Below are 13,234 nucleotides of genomic sequence, written 5' to 3' on the forward strand. Positions count from 1 at the left end.
GACTAGACTATAGACTAGACTATAGACTAGACTATAGACTAGACTATAGACTAAACTATAGTCTAGACTATAGACTAAACTATAGTCTAGACTATAGACTAGACTATACATGAATTCCCTGAAAGTTCAAGTCTCGTTCTAGTAAAATTTAGGAATTTTTGTGACTCCTTGCGCACACTGTTATGTATTTATGTTAAATAATTGGAACAATTAAATTGTTTAATATATTGCTGTGTTAATATTTGTATGTATTTCCCTGCTATAGTAGGAAGTCAGACTGAAAAGTTTTGTTAAAAACTTTTATATACAATAGGTGCAAAAACTCTAATAAAATGTTTGTTATATATCAGTGAAATTTGTACCCAAGCACATTTAATATTTTTTTTAAAGTCTGACAAGTCATGCCTCGATTTTTATATATAAACATAAATCATCATATATTGTAAAGTCAGCGATTATGTACTTTGTATATTAGTATATGAATATGTAAGTATTTGTGTGAATAGTAAACAGCTTCGAATTCTATTCGACAAATTAAATGGCAATTTCCTTAACGTCCTTTACAAACATTAACATCGCTAATATTTAGCATTGGAATATAAAGAACTTTTTCTGTTTATGTCACTACATTACACTTTACTTGATATTTCCCTTTATTTCCCTTGAAGTTAGGTAGCAACCTAATATAGACATATGGTATGTACTTTACATGAATATTATTAAGTTGTTTATATGTAGTCGTGTAAAACAATATAGTTTCATAATTTACACATCCGCTTCCGCTGAAAAGTTAGTTGGTTGCCTGGTTAGTTGTTGTTGGTTAAACATTGATAAAACAAATACTGATACATACACGCAAAAACGTATAAAATATAACTCATATATAACGGTACAATATATTACTATTTTATGGCACAATTTTGATTGATTATCATTAAAACTTAAGGCTTAAGGTTATTATAAAAATTACAAATATTTGAAGAGGAACAATTTTTGCGTTTTATCTATTTAATATAGTAATGGATTTTTGCATAATTAAATAATGCAATTTAAATGAAAAGTATACACTAAAATTTCCGATAGATGAACTCATGAATTTTATTTAAATCTTATTAAAAACAAGCCTTCGATAGCTCAGTTGGTAGAGCGATGGACTGTAGTTGTTGAAAAATTGATTCGAAAGATATCCATAGGTCGCTGGTTCAAATCCGGCTCGAAGGATAACTTTTAATTTATGCTTAATCGATCACTATGAATACCAAACATAAAAACGAACTGTTTAAAAGAAATTCGACTCGAAGAACCTATATTTTGTAAAATCATGAAATATTCAAAAATAAAAGCAAGACTGATCACTGATCATTATTCGCGTGCAGTTAAGTAAAATATATTGTATTAAAACTTATCATATATCAAGCCTTCGATAGCTCAGTTGGTAGAGCGGTGGACTGTAGTTGATGAAAAATTGATACAAAAGAAATCCCCCTCTCGTCTGACCGGGACTGAAAAATTGGTTACAGTATACTGCTTGGATTAGTTCTTGCTTAGATTGGAAGAGGTCAGACCAGAGCAACGCATAATGTGGTACTACAGGTGGCCAGTTGTCCACAGGACTATGTCCTGGCTGGTCAGTTGGTTTAGGTTCCTTCGGGATCCACGTAGTGGCTGTGGTTTAAACCCAAAATCGCGGGGAAAGTAAGTGGCGGTTAAAAGACTGTTGCATGATAAAATCAATATTTCGGGATAAGTTCGGTGCTGTTGCCGAAAACAACAGATACCCCACAGAAGAGTGACTGTGGGACTAAGCGTTGGAAATGAGTTGGTATTAATTGTATATGGTACGGGATGAATATGAGGTTCGGCGGGATTTAACCCCATCCGTCTATCTAATGGCTGTGTCGTAGGTTTCTCTCTTATAAATGTGTCGTATGTATAAGATGTGTTGAATGATGATAGATGAAAGGTATCATGTACATATGATACCATTGAATTTTCCTTCCTTGTCCAGATATGTTCAGAGTATACTCTTTTTATATCGGAATTACCGCAGTGTGTCCCTGTGAGTAACAACAATGTCTTTGGCTTATTGATGGATCGTACTTCGATCCACCGGTTACGTCTATAGGTGCTGTTGCCGAATCAACAGAGGCCATCCAATGGTCAGAGATTACATAGCTCGAGTACTCCAGCAAAGTACTTGTGCATGGACCGGTCAAAGCCAATGTACAAAAATTTCCACCTGAGTTCTTAAGGGACGATCTTAAGGATTCCAAGTCTACCCAATGGATGAAAAAGACCACCATGAGATAAGGCCGTCAAGGCAGGTGCTCACGTTAAAACTCTCGACAGTCAGTCATTCCCCCTCTCGTTTTCGTACGATTGATTAGACTGATATTTGGCAAATGCTGTTCCAAGTCCACAATCTTATTATAAACAGATATCTGTTAGGGAAATAGACAACTAAAAGTTAAATCGTTTATGAATATGAAAATCTAAAATTACTATATCCTTCGAGCCGGATTTGAACCAGCGACCTATGGATTTCTTATATTTCATTCGAAACAACACTACAGTCCACCGCTCTACCAACTGAGCTATCGAAGGCCTTAGAGTTTTTATAAAATACAGATTAGAATACAAAAAAAGATATCGTTCAAAAAGTCAATAGGTCAAATTATGGGAGATAAGATCAGTTCATATAGAGCTGCAACAGTGCACCAATATTAAACAACTTATAAAGTATAAAATTGGTTAAGTTATCTGGAGAAGATTTGTCGGTTGTCTGATCTAAAATATTTCTATCCTTCGAGCCGGATTTGAACCAGCGACCTATGGATTTCTGCTTTCTTTATTCACAATCATACTACAGTCCACCGCTCTACCAACTGAGCTATCGAAGGTTATATGTATGCGAAGAAAAAATGTGCCTAAGATCAGTTATCGATCGATCAATGGAATATGTATCTGAATTCTTTCAATCGGATTTAAACTAACGTCCAATAGATACACAGGTTATTTTATTATTGTTTTTTATCATCTTAAACTTTCAGCCAAAGTTATTAATTAATTTATCAGATAACACTTTTACTCTATAAAATCTGCAACTATTTACTATATATTATGCAAAGTATGCGTATTTATCTTTAACGTTCGAGAGTGTTTTTGTTCTAAAAGGGTGTTTATGTGGGATAATAAATAAAGAGGTTTTATGTTATAGATCATTAATTAAACCATAAAACTTAAACCAAAATACTACAACAATTTATGCAAAACATGTTGCCACAAATATTTAATTAAACTCAAATAACCCAGCAAAATTTTACATTTACCAAGCATGGAGCTAAAATTTACAAACACACTAGAATTATTAGTCATTAAATTCACACAGTGGTATATCATTGGAGGCAGGTACCATCCACGCTCACTTACAAACAGCCTAAAAATAAGCAGTTATATAAGTAATTTGTTTTTGAAAAAATACTTCTGACGAGCTAATACTTCTGAATAGCCTACAAATAAGCAGTTATGTAAGTAGTTTGTTCTTGAAAAAATACTACTGACTAGCTAATATTGACTATGTCTACTTTTAGTTTTGATATAACCTAATAAAATCTAAACTCAGGTTTCTTGTAAGCCATTACTAAACTCCTTCTAGGTAATGCAGATAATAAGTAATAGTCATTGACATGTTAGTTATTAGATAAGTACAAGACATCATGTTTTTGCTGGGTACCTACAACAATATATTTATATAAGAACACAAAAACAATATCTTATATCCAAACACTGCCCTCCCCGCTCCTAAACACCGATTTCTCATATCCAACTACATGATAATTGAAGCTTATAGCGTAAGGATTTTAATAACGGTAGAAATAACAAAAACAATGTGCATTCATAAAATTAAGATTTTACAATAATTACAATGAAAACAAAACCTAAAACAATTCAGTAAAAACACAAGAAGACAATCTCTTATCGTTTGATTTCACAAAATTTATGGTTTTGACACACAATTCTATATTTTAGTCTACTTAATTTAATAATCGATAAATGCAAAGCGTAATTTGCATTTTCATAAAAATTGGCTTATTTTTATTGCAATTAGGTCTTAACTATAAGTCAAGCGTATTATTTTTTTAATTTTTATTATTATTTATTTTTATTTATTAAGTTTAAGCGTAGTAGTGAAATGCTGATGTATAACTAAAAAAGCCCTAAAATTTTAATTGGTTATAGCTTCCGCTATGTCAATATTCTGGGTGTTTATTAAATTCTAAGACGATCTAGCCATGTCTGTCGGTCTGTCCATCCGTCCGTCCGATCGTCCGTCTGTCTGTCTGTTAAAAGCATGATAGAGTCCGAACGGAAAAAGCTAGATGGTTGAAATTTTATACAAATATTGCCTATAGGTAAAGTTTGTTTGTTATTGAAAATTTGCAATATCGGTCCACGTTTTCTTAAAGGCCTCCTTATTAAATTCTAAGACGAGAACATTTTTGTCTTAGAGTTATTTTCGAATTGCAGTATCCTAAATGTATCCGTCATTATGTCTGTCTGCAAAGAGAACAATTTTCAAATGAAAATATTTCAATCCTTCGAGCCGGATTTGAACCAGCGACCTATGGATATCTGCGTCCTTCAGAATCAGAATCATTCTACAGTCCACCGCTCTACCAACTGAGCTATCGAAGGTATATTGTTTAAATCAGTTAGAATTTTGAATAAGCTTTAAAGCTTATATGAATGTGAAGAAAAAATTTAACTTAGATCTGTTATCAGTTAATTATGCGATAATAAAAATATACACACAGTTTTAATCTAAGGAAATTTTATAAAGATTGTGACGAAGTCACACTAAAAATCTACAAGGATTTCCTTTACATTCATTCAAATGTAAAATACTTGTATCCTTCGAGCCGGATTTGAACCAGCGACCTATGGATATCTGCATTCTTTATTCAGAATCCTTCTACAGTCCACCGCTCTACCAACTGAGCTATCGAAGGTGTACTTCAAATCTGTTGAAAATTGAAATAAAAATACTATTGATAGTAAGAAACGGGTTTAAAAGAGATTTTCAGAAGAAAATATATATTTATAATGATCAGAGGTAAAATCGGTAAAAACCTATATAGAATCTTTTATACAGTTCCCATTTTAAATGCTGTAGCATATTTCATAGTTTTAGGGTCATAGTTATATATCTAGAATATTGAAGTTTTTAGAATGAAAATATTTAAATCCTTCGAGCCGGATTTGAACCAGCGACCTATGGATATCTACGGTATTATTCTACAGTCCACCGCTCTACCAACTGAGCTATCGAAGGGTGTTTGATTAAGTAACTACAGTTTAGATCAGTTTAAAGCATAGCTAGGCAAAGAGCTCTCTTATTAGCTGGAATGCTCTCTTGATTAAATAAACAAAAGACAAAAAACAATCTCAAAGATTATTTGCACTCACTGCTTATGAATAATTCAAGTCATTAAATATAGATTTAAGGATTCTTAAGGATAAATATAATCTAAAATAATCATATCCTTAGAGGCGGATTTGAACCAGTGACCAATAGGTATCTTCAGCATCATTCTGCAGTCTACCGCTCTACCAACTGATCAATAGAAGATTTTTCGATTAAGCGAACTAACAGTTCAGATCACTTTGATGCAGAGCAAGCTCTCTTGATTACGCACACAAATCCACATATAATAACAAAAATATATGTCACTCTCTGCTAATGACTGATTTAAGTCATAAAATATAGACTGAAGGATTCTTTACAGTTATCAAAATCGAGTGCCTATATGAAAAGATAGTTTAAGAATGGTTAGATTATGGATTTAAGGATAAATGTAATCTAAAATAATCATATCCTTCGAGCCGGATTTGAACCAGCGACCTATGGATTTCTATATATCATTAGAACAACAACTCTACAGTCCACCGCTCTACCAACTGAGCTATCGAAGGTCTCACATAATTTAAGAAAGCAAAATGTATTACTCTCAAGGTAAAAAGATCAATTAGGACAAAAACTAATGAAAATTATGATTAGTAGGTAAAATTAAATGTTTAAATAAAATTTTTATATAAAAATTTTGATTCAATTAGTTATTTTAAAAAACATTTTCTTAACTCATTCTTATTAAAGTGTTAAATTAGACACGCTTTCTTCTAACACAAACTAACTTTATATAGACAATTCTCTTCTACTTTTCAACAAAAATATTTAATTTATTTACACTCTACCATAGAAAAATAGTATTAAAACTAGAAAAAGAAACGACTCTTATTTTCTTTAGCTAAACCACAATTAATTTAAAATTCCTTAGTAGATCATTTTTTATTGCAGCCTATAAGGTTTCTTTTCTGCATATCTACCTCATACAACAACAACAGCTCCATGGTCCCTTTAGTTCTTGGTATTTGGATCTTTTTTTGTTTTTTTTTTACATTTACAATGCTGATGGTTTGGTCTGTTTACACCTTAGTTATATAGGGGCTGTACTGGAAGAAAAAATTATATAGAAATTTAAAAGGAAATTATTCTTATCTATTTTTAGTTAAAAATTAAATGTAAGACCTTCGATAGCTCAGTTGGTAGAGCGGTGGACTGTAGTGTTGTAGTTTAAAAACGAATAGATATCCATAGGTCGCTGGTTCAAATCCGGCTCGAAGGATATACATTTTTTCTATAGAGAAAATTTATTGAAGTTTGAATAATCGGCAATCAAACACAGATCTGGATAGGGAATGCTATAGTAGTCAACGATTGAGAAAAAATCTTACTGATACGCGGAAGTCCTTTCAAACACAGATCAGGACACAGAATGATATATTAGCCATGGATTGAAAAACCCCCTTCGAGATTCTTCACAACCTTTCTCACACTGTATAATCAGCAGCAAAAGTTACAGACACAGACAGCAGCAAGCAGGCAGCCAAGATAGCAAGAAAGCAAAAGAGCCACCAGTTCAGGAAAAACCAAGTAAGAATTTATAGTCAAACAAGGCCGACCATATAATACATTACATCTGTTACAAAAATAAAATGTAAATTAGTTTTCTTAATAAAGCATTAAGTTGAAGATATACTTAAGCCATTCATTGTTGAATAAAATGATGGAAATTTAAGTTAAATTTTGAAGGGCGCTTTTTATATGGGGTTAGGGTCAAATGGGGAACTATAATTATAAATTAATGAGGGTAATAAAGGCTAGTATAGAACTTGGTTTTGCAGCTTTTTGTCGAGATACGAGTATAGTACACTTAAAAGCCCTATTTGGCGTGTTCAGTTGTATGGAGGCTAGGTGAAATAATGAGCCGATGTGAACTATTTTCAATAGACTTTATCTCCGGTATCAAAAAAGATCGTGTGCCAAATTTCATTGAATTATCTCAAAAAATACAACCTGTAGTTTGATTACAAGGTTTATATGGACAGACAGACAGACGCACGGACGGACGGACATAGCTGAATCGACTTAGAAAATGATTTTTAAACCATTTGGTATACTTTAGGGTGGTGCGTTACAAACATCAGCATAAACCCAATATAACCTCCCCACTAAAGTGGTGTAGGGTATAACTATGCATATAAATAGTGTAGTTTTTATGTAGGAATTCATAATGTTTACGATGCCTTTTCCCCAACGAGTTTCGTGTTGCCAAGTTAAGATTACACGTTTTGTTTTCTTAAGGCGCTACACTCAATTTTGTATTAATAAATGATTTAAAATTTTGACGAAATTTTTCTATAAAATGGAAATTTTGTAAATATTTTATACAAAAATAAAATTTCTATAACAAAACAAATCTTTAAAAAATTTTATATAAAAAATTAACGACATATTTCTTTAAATAGAAAATTTATCTAAATTTTAAATTTAATTGAAATTCTTTTCCCATTTAAAGCTACATAGTGTCTTAAAGTTTAGCATACTTTTAGGTGCCATTTTGCAGGTGTTGAGTAAATTGTATTCGTTTAAGCTGATTACAATATTTCAGCTTGTTACTTTTGTTGTTTGCTTGTTTGTTTTTTATTAGTTTCTTGCTATTATTATTGTTCTTCTTGTTGTTGGTTTTTACTAAAGTTTTCCTGTCTTATTTCTATTTCCTGTTCACCAACATTTACTTACTTATGTTGGCAATCTGTATGTCTGTCCTTTGGTGTGAGAATACTTGTATTTGTATGCATAGTTTTTCTTTCTTTTCTTTATGCCTTCAAGTTGTAAATGTGTACATTTATTACTGCAACACGTTCTACAACGTATAAAGTTATAACTTATATTGTTGTTATTGTTCTTTTTTTTTTTTGTTTCTCTCCTCTGAAGTTCTTAACCAGTTGTTGGTATATTTGTAATCGTATGTTATATTATATGTATGTGTGTGGTATGTTGCTTGAGGTTGAGTGTGTGTTTGTAAGTGTTTTGATGTTTAAGTCAGTTGCATGTTGCAAGATGATGATGATGATGTTGTTGTTTGGGCAAAGTGTTTTGTCTTAAACTCCAGCTGCAGTTTTAAGTTTTATTTTTTCGTTGCTTATTTCTATGCCTTTTTTATTGTTTTTCTATGCGACGTGTAGTAGAAATTTCTAGGGAAAAATTTGTAAGATTTTCATTTTCATAATGCGCATTTTAAGCAGCTTCTTTAAGTTTTCAACTTCATGGATATGGAAAGTAGTAAGTTTGTATGTGTTTCATGGTTTAAAGTGTATTGTGTCGTTGGGTCTCAACTTTCGCTGAATAGCTTTAGTAGAATATATATTTGAATCAGTGATTCCCAAAATTTTCTATATACTAAATAACTAACTAAATAACTAAATAACTAATTAACTAACTAACTAACTAACTAACTACTAACTAATTTACTAACTAACTTAAAGACTCTATCTATCTATCTATCTATCTATCTATCTATCTATCTATCTATCTATCTCTCTATCTATCTATCTATCTATCTATCTATCTATCTATCTATCTATCTATCTATCTATGTATCTGTCTGTCTGTCTGTCTGTCTGTCTGTCAGTCTGTCAGTCTGTCAGTCTGTCAGTCTGTCAGTCTGTCAGTCTGTCAGTCTGTCTGTCTGTCTGTCTGTCTGTCTGTCTATCTATCTCTAGATAGAGTTGTGAGCCGGGACTCCAAAATATCTTGCAAAACTGTAGAATGTATTTTTGGCAATATCGCCCCATAGTGATTCCACTAGCACTCTTTACGACCAGCAAACTTTCGGCAGAAGATTAGAAAATCTCTACCGAAAATTAAAATTTTACATGAGCATCAACTCTGTGTTAATTTATGCCATCCGAAGATCACCCACAACTGTTTAAGAATCGCCGTTTTCTATGATTCATAAAGTAATTTTCAATATTGTGTTACTAGAACAGTATTTTACAAAAAAAAAACTTTGATCATAAAATGTGATTAATTTCATAGATACTAACAGTAAACTCTCGTTTTTCACTTTTCTACAAATTTACGTGCTCAATATGAATTAATTGTGTCATAGCCGAGAAATGAAAGTTATTTTAAACTGCATTTATGTTTTCAGTTGCAGGAAAAATAATAATCAAAGTTATTATTTTATTACTTCATCAAAATATGTATAAATGAAAGCATTAAGTGATAAATATTAAATTATTTATAAAAGGAGTTTAGGGGAAAAGCTAAATTTTAAGTTTTAATAAAGCTATTATAAAACCTTTAAGAAATTTTCTTAGTCTGTCTCTAATATGGATTTTTTCTTTAAATTTAATCCAACTTCCTTAACAAGTTTCCAATAACAATAAACATATGCATTTACTCATATAACAAAAATCTTTACTGATATTTGTGCTTTAATAATAGTTTTTTCATGTAAACATATTTTATCATAAATAAGTATCTGCAAAAGAAAACAATATTTCTTAGAAAAACAAGCTGTTCTTTTCTTTGAACAATATTTTATTAAATTTCTAGCAATATGATTGAAGACACTCACTTACTCACTCTCTCAGTCGTTCATCCAATCAATCCAATTCTACAATTGAAATATGAAAAATATAAAAATTTGTATTTACATACTTTGAAGAATAACTTTAATATATGAATTCCATGAAACCGAAGAATCTAGACATAATATTCATAATGCAACATTTTGCCTAAGTGTGTTATTAGATAAAACAGAAAATCAATAGTTGCAATTCTCTTGCAATTATTGGATATTTTTAAAAATATTAGCAAACACTTGTTGTAAATATTAAATAAATTTTAGTTTTCTTTGTAGCTGAACATTTTAATCATTTTTTTAATAAAAATAATGTTGATTTTATTGAAAATGTATAGAAATAGTATTACATATTGTTGAGACCACATTAACAGTGACCTGCACAAAGAGAACATGCTGTAATGCAGAATAAAACAAAGTATTTAATTTTTAAGAAAATTTTTGTTTTTTCTATAGAATGAAAATCTAACAAAGTTTTCTTCAAAAGAAAAATTTTGCGAAATGTTTAAGAAGATTATTTAAGGAAAATGTCTTTAAAAGTAAATCTTGTATGATTAGTACAACTAAATTATGTTTACTGTATTATGATCACATTGGATCATAATATGATCATATGTAACAATACTAAGATGATTAGAACAATATTATGATGAAATATTTCAACTGTATTTAATCATAGCATGATATTTGCAAATTGTTACAAAAACGATATAATGTTTAGACTACAATCATATTTAACCATAATATGTTGATTTTAGAACATTTTTGTTGAAACTATCTATTCATTTTTATCATCTATCTATTCTTTTTTTCGTGAAGACTTCCCGCAAGGATCACAGGATCATTGTGGTTCGTTATTCCATGAGAGGTATTCACACTCCCGCAATTTTTATTCAGCCATGGTTGTGTTGAATAGTTTTACGTTCTATAAAAATTAAATTGAATGCAAATTTTCTCTAAAAATAAAATTTAACAAAAATTTTCTTTTTAAAAAATTTAACGAAAATTTTCTTTTTAAAAAATTTAACGAAAATTTCCTTTTTAAAAAATTTAACGAAAATTTTCTAGAAAAAGAAAATTTTCTTTAAAAATAATTTTTTTGTAAATTTATCTTTTCTGTTTTCCTTTACTTGTTGTTAATGTGTTTTGTAAATGTTTTACTTCCAGTTTGTCGGCCTCTAATAATATCTTTAACTTTATGCTCATATTTCATATTGTTTGACTGTGACACATACTCTGCACAATTTAAAGAGAACAAAAATGTTGTATTCTTTATATCATCATTATTATCCTGTTACATTGTCTATCCATCCTTTAGGTACAATGTTTATTATATCCTTGAGGCATGTATGTCATGACATATTATTAGGCTCGAGCAGAAAAATATGATTTTTATGACAGTAAAATCTTAAGGTTAATTTATATTATATTTCAAGTCAATGGTTACAATTTTAAGTGTTTAATATTCTTAATAGGTAACCTAGTATAAATGAAGAGCTTAACACAAGAGTAAGTAAACCCAGTCTAATATACATGTATGTATGTTTTTTTTATCCTATTTTTACATTTCCAGCCTTTGACGTTTAATTTCTACCAACTCTTTTTGCTTGTTTGTCTCTGTTTGTGTGTATGTATCCTCTCACTTTGTCATTTTAGGACAGTTCTGAATGTGAGCTGCAAATAGTACAAATTTATCACACAATCACTCTTAAATGTTGCTGGAACTGTAACGTTGTTGTAACTCTTTACAGCCACTTTTCCGTAATTGTTTTCACTGTCATTTCATTCACTATGTTCGCTTTTTTTATTGTTACGGATTTAATTTGTCTTTGTATTAAATGTATACAGCCATGTATGTATGTTTGTAAGTTTTGGTTTATACCCTACACTACTATTGTATTATGTTATTGTGCTGTTATTTGTAACACTTACAAATACTGGTCCCTCACCAACCTTAAAGTATTTCAGCCAAAATTATTTTCTAAGTAAATTAAACTTTGTCCATCCGTCTGCCGGTCCTTTATTTTTTTCTTCTGTCCATCGGTCTATCTTTATCTCTGTGTAAAGCTTGTGCGGACGCCACAGGTCTATCTATCTATCTATCTATCTATCTATCTATCTATCTATCTATCTATCTATCTATCTATCTATCTATCTATCTATCTTTCTACCTATCTATCTATCTATCTATCTATCTATCTATCTATCTATCTATCTATCTATCTATCTATCTATCTATCTATCTATCTATCTATCTATCTATCTATCTATCTATCTATCTATCTATCTATCTATACAGTCTTACTTGTTTTTTAGTGGTATTGCAAAAGTATTATAACAGTGATTGTGATGTATGGTACGTAAAGGTTTTGCAAAGAAGTGTTATACCCGGCCAAGAAAGGCCCGAATATAATGCAAATATAGATCGGGTATATTTCGATAATCGATTGAATAAATAAGCTAAAATATTTTGGATTTGCAACTTTTCTAATCTCTAGATTATGATTTTTATAATAGTGCAGCACCCTGTACTATAAATTCTGATAATAAAAATATCTTTTACAATGGACAATTGTAAAATATTCAACTTAATGTCCAATGCAGTTTATATTTCTTTTTCCATTATCTTACCTAAATAAACAATATAATTCACTGGCTTTTAAAATTTATATAAATTTTATATTTAAAAACTGGTTAAAGTAATTTTATTTAAAGAACATTTTAAAATAATTGCGAGTATAAACATAATATGTAAAATAACATTCAGGTGTTTAATTAAAACATTTAAAATTATAAAAAATTCAAAAAAAATAACTTTCTGAACTTTTTTATTTACCATACAACTACAATGTCAATACAGACCTGAAACAAATAGAGAAAAGTTTAACATTAATTAAATGTATTTATTTAATTATGTTTTTATTGAAAGAAATTAAACAAATATGTACTATAATTTGTTTTAATGTATTTATATAATTATTTCACAATAAATATTTGCCATAAAACAATAAATAAATAAGTATTGCAAACGATTGCAATGATTTATTAAGTTCTTAAATCAACAAAACTGCAAATAAACATAAATTATTAACAAATTGGTCAGAGGAGAATTAAATTTATCAATATACTTAATTATGGTAAAAAATAATGATCCTTCGAGCCGGATTTGAACCAGCGACCTATGGATATCTATTATCGAATTCAAACACTACAGTCCACCGCTCTACCAACTGAGCTATCGAAGG

The 13,234-nt window shown here is 30.1% G+C and overlaps 8 non-coding genes across 8 annotated transcripts; 1 reads left to right on the forward strand and 7 right to left on the reverse strand.

Annotated features, from left to right (window-relative positions):
• Positions 1-2,506: 2,506 nt before the first annotated feature.
• On the reverse strand, positions 2,507-2,604 carry Trnay-gua. The gene is made up of 2 exons: positions 2,568-2,604; positions 2,507-2,542 (listed from the first exon to the last, which is right to left on the reverse strand). It is a non-coding gene; the product is annotated as a tRNA-Tyr (tRNA).
• Positions 2,605-2,801: 197 nt separating this feature from the next.
• Trnay-gua lies at positions 2,802-2,900 on the reverse strand. Its single transcript has 2 exons — positions 2,864-2,900; positions 2,802-2,837 (listed from the first exon to the last, which is right to left on the reverse strand). It is a non-coding gene; the product is annotated as a tRNA-Tyr (tRNA).
• Positions 2,901-4,594: 1,694 nt separating this feature from the next.
• On the reverse strand, positions 4,595-4,695 carry Trnay-gua. The gene is made up of 2 exons: positions 4,659-4,695; positions 4,595-4,630 (listed from the first exon to the last, which is right to left on the reverse strand). It is a non-coding gene; the product is annotated as a tRNA-Tyr (tRNA).
• A 215-nt stretch (positions 4,696-4,910) lies between these two features.
• Trnay-gua lies at positions 4,911-5,009 on the reverse strand. The gene is made up of 2 exons: positions 4,973-5,009; positions 4,911-4,946 (listed from the first exon to the last, which is right to left on the reverse strand). It is a non-coding gene; the product is annotated as a tRNA-Tyr (tRNA).
• A 235-nt stretch (positions 5,010-5,244) lies between these two features.
• Positions 5,245-5,332, reverse strand: Trnay-gua. Its single transcript is given in 2 exon segments — positions 5,245-5,280; positions 5,296-5,332. It is a non-coding gene; the product is annotated as a tRNA-Tyr (tRNA).
• A 542-nt stretch (positions 5,333-5,874) lies between these two features.
• Positions 5,875-5,973, reverse strand: Trnay-gua. The gene is made up of 2 exons: positions 5,937-5,973; positions 5,875-5,910 (listed from the first exon to the last, which is right to left on the reverse strand). It is a non-coding gene; the product is annotated as a tRNA-Tyr (tRNA).
• Positions 5,974-6,585: 612 nt separating this feature from the next.
• Positions 6,586-6,683, forward strand: Trnay-gua. Its single transcript has 2 exons — positions 6,586-6,622; positions 6,648-6,683. It is a non-coding gene; the product is annotated as a tRNA-Tyr (tRNA).
• Positions 6,684-13,140: 6,457 nt separating this feature from the next.
• On the reverse strand, positions 13,141-13,234 carry Trnay-gua. Its single transcript has 2 exons — positions 13,198-13,234; positions 13,141-13,176 (listed from the first exon to the last, which is right to left on the reverse strand). It is a non-coding gene; the product is annotated as a tRNA-Tyr (tRNA).

Source organism: Lucilia cuprina, chromosome 3 (assembly GCF_022045245.1).
Source record: "Lucilia cuprina isolate Lc7/37 chromosome 3, ASM2204524v1, whole genome shotgun sequence".
NCBI classification, from domain to species: Eukaryota; Metazoa; Arthropoda; class Insecta; order Diptera; family Calliphoridae; genus Lucilia; species Lucilia cuprina.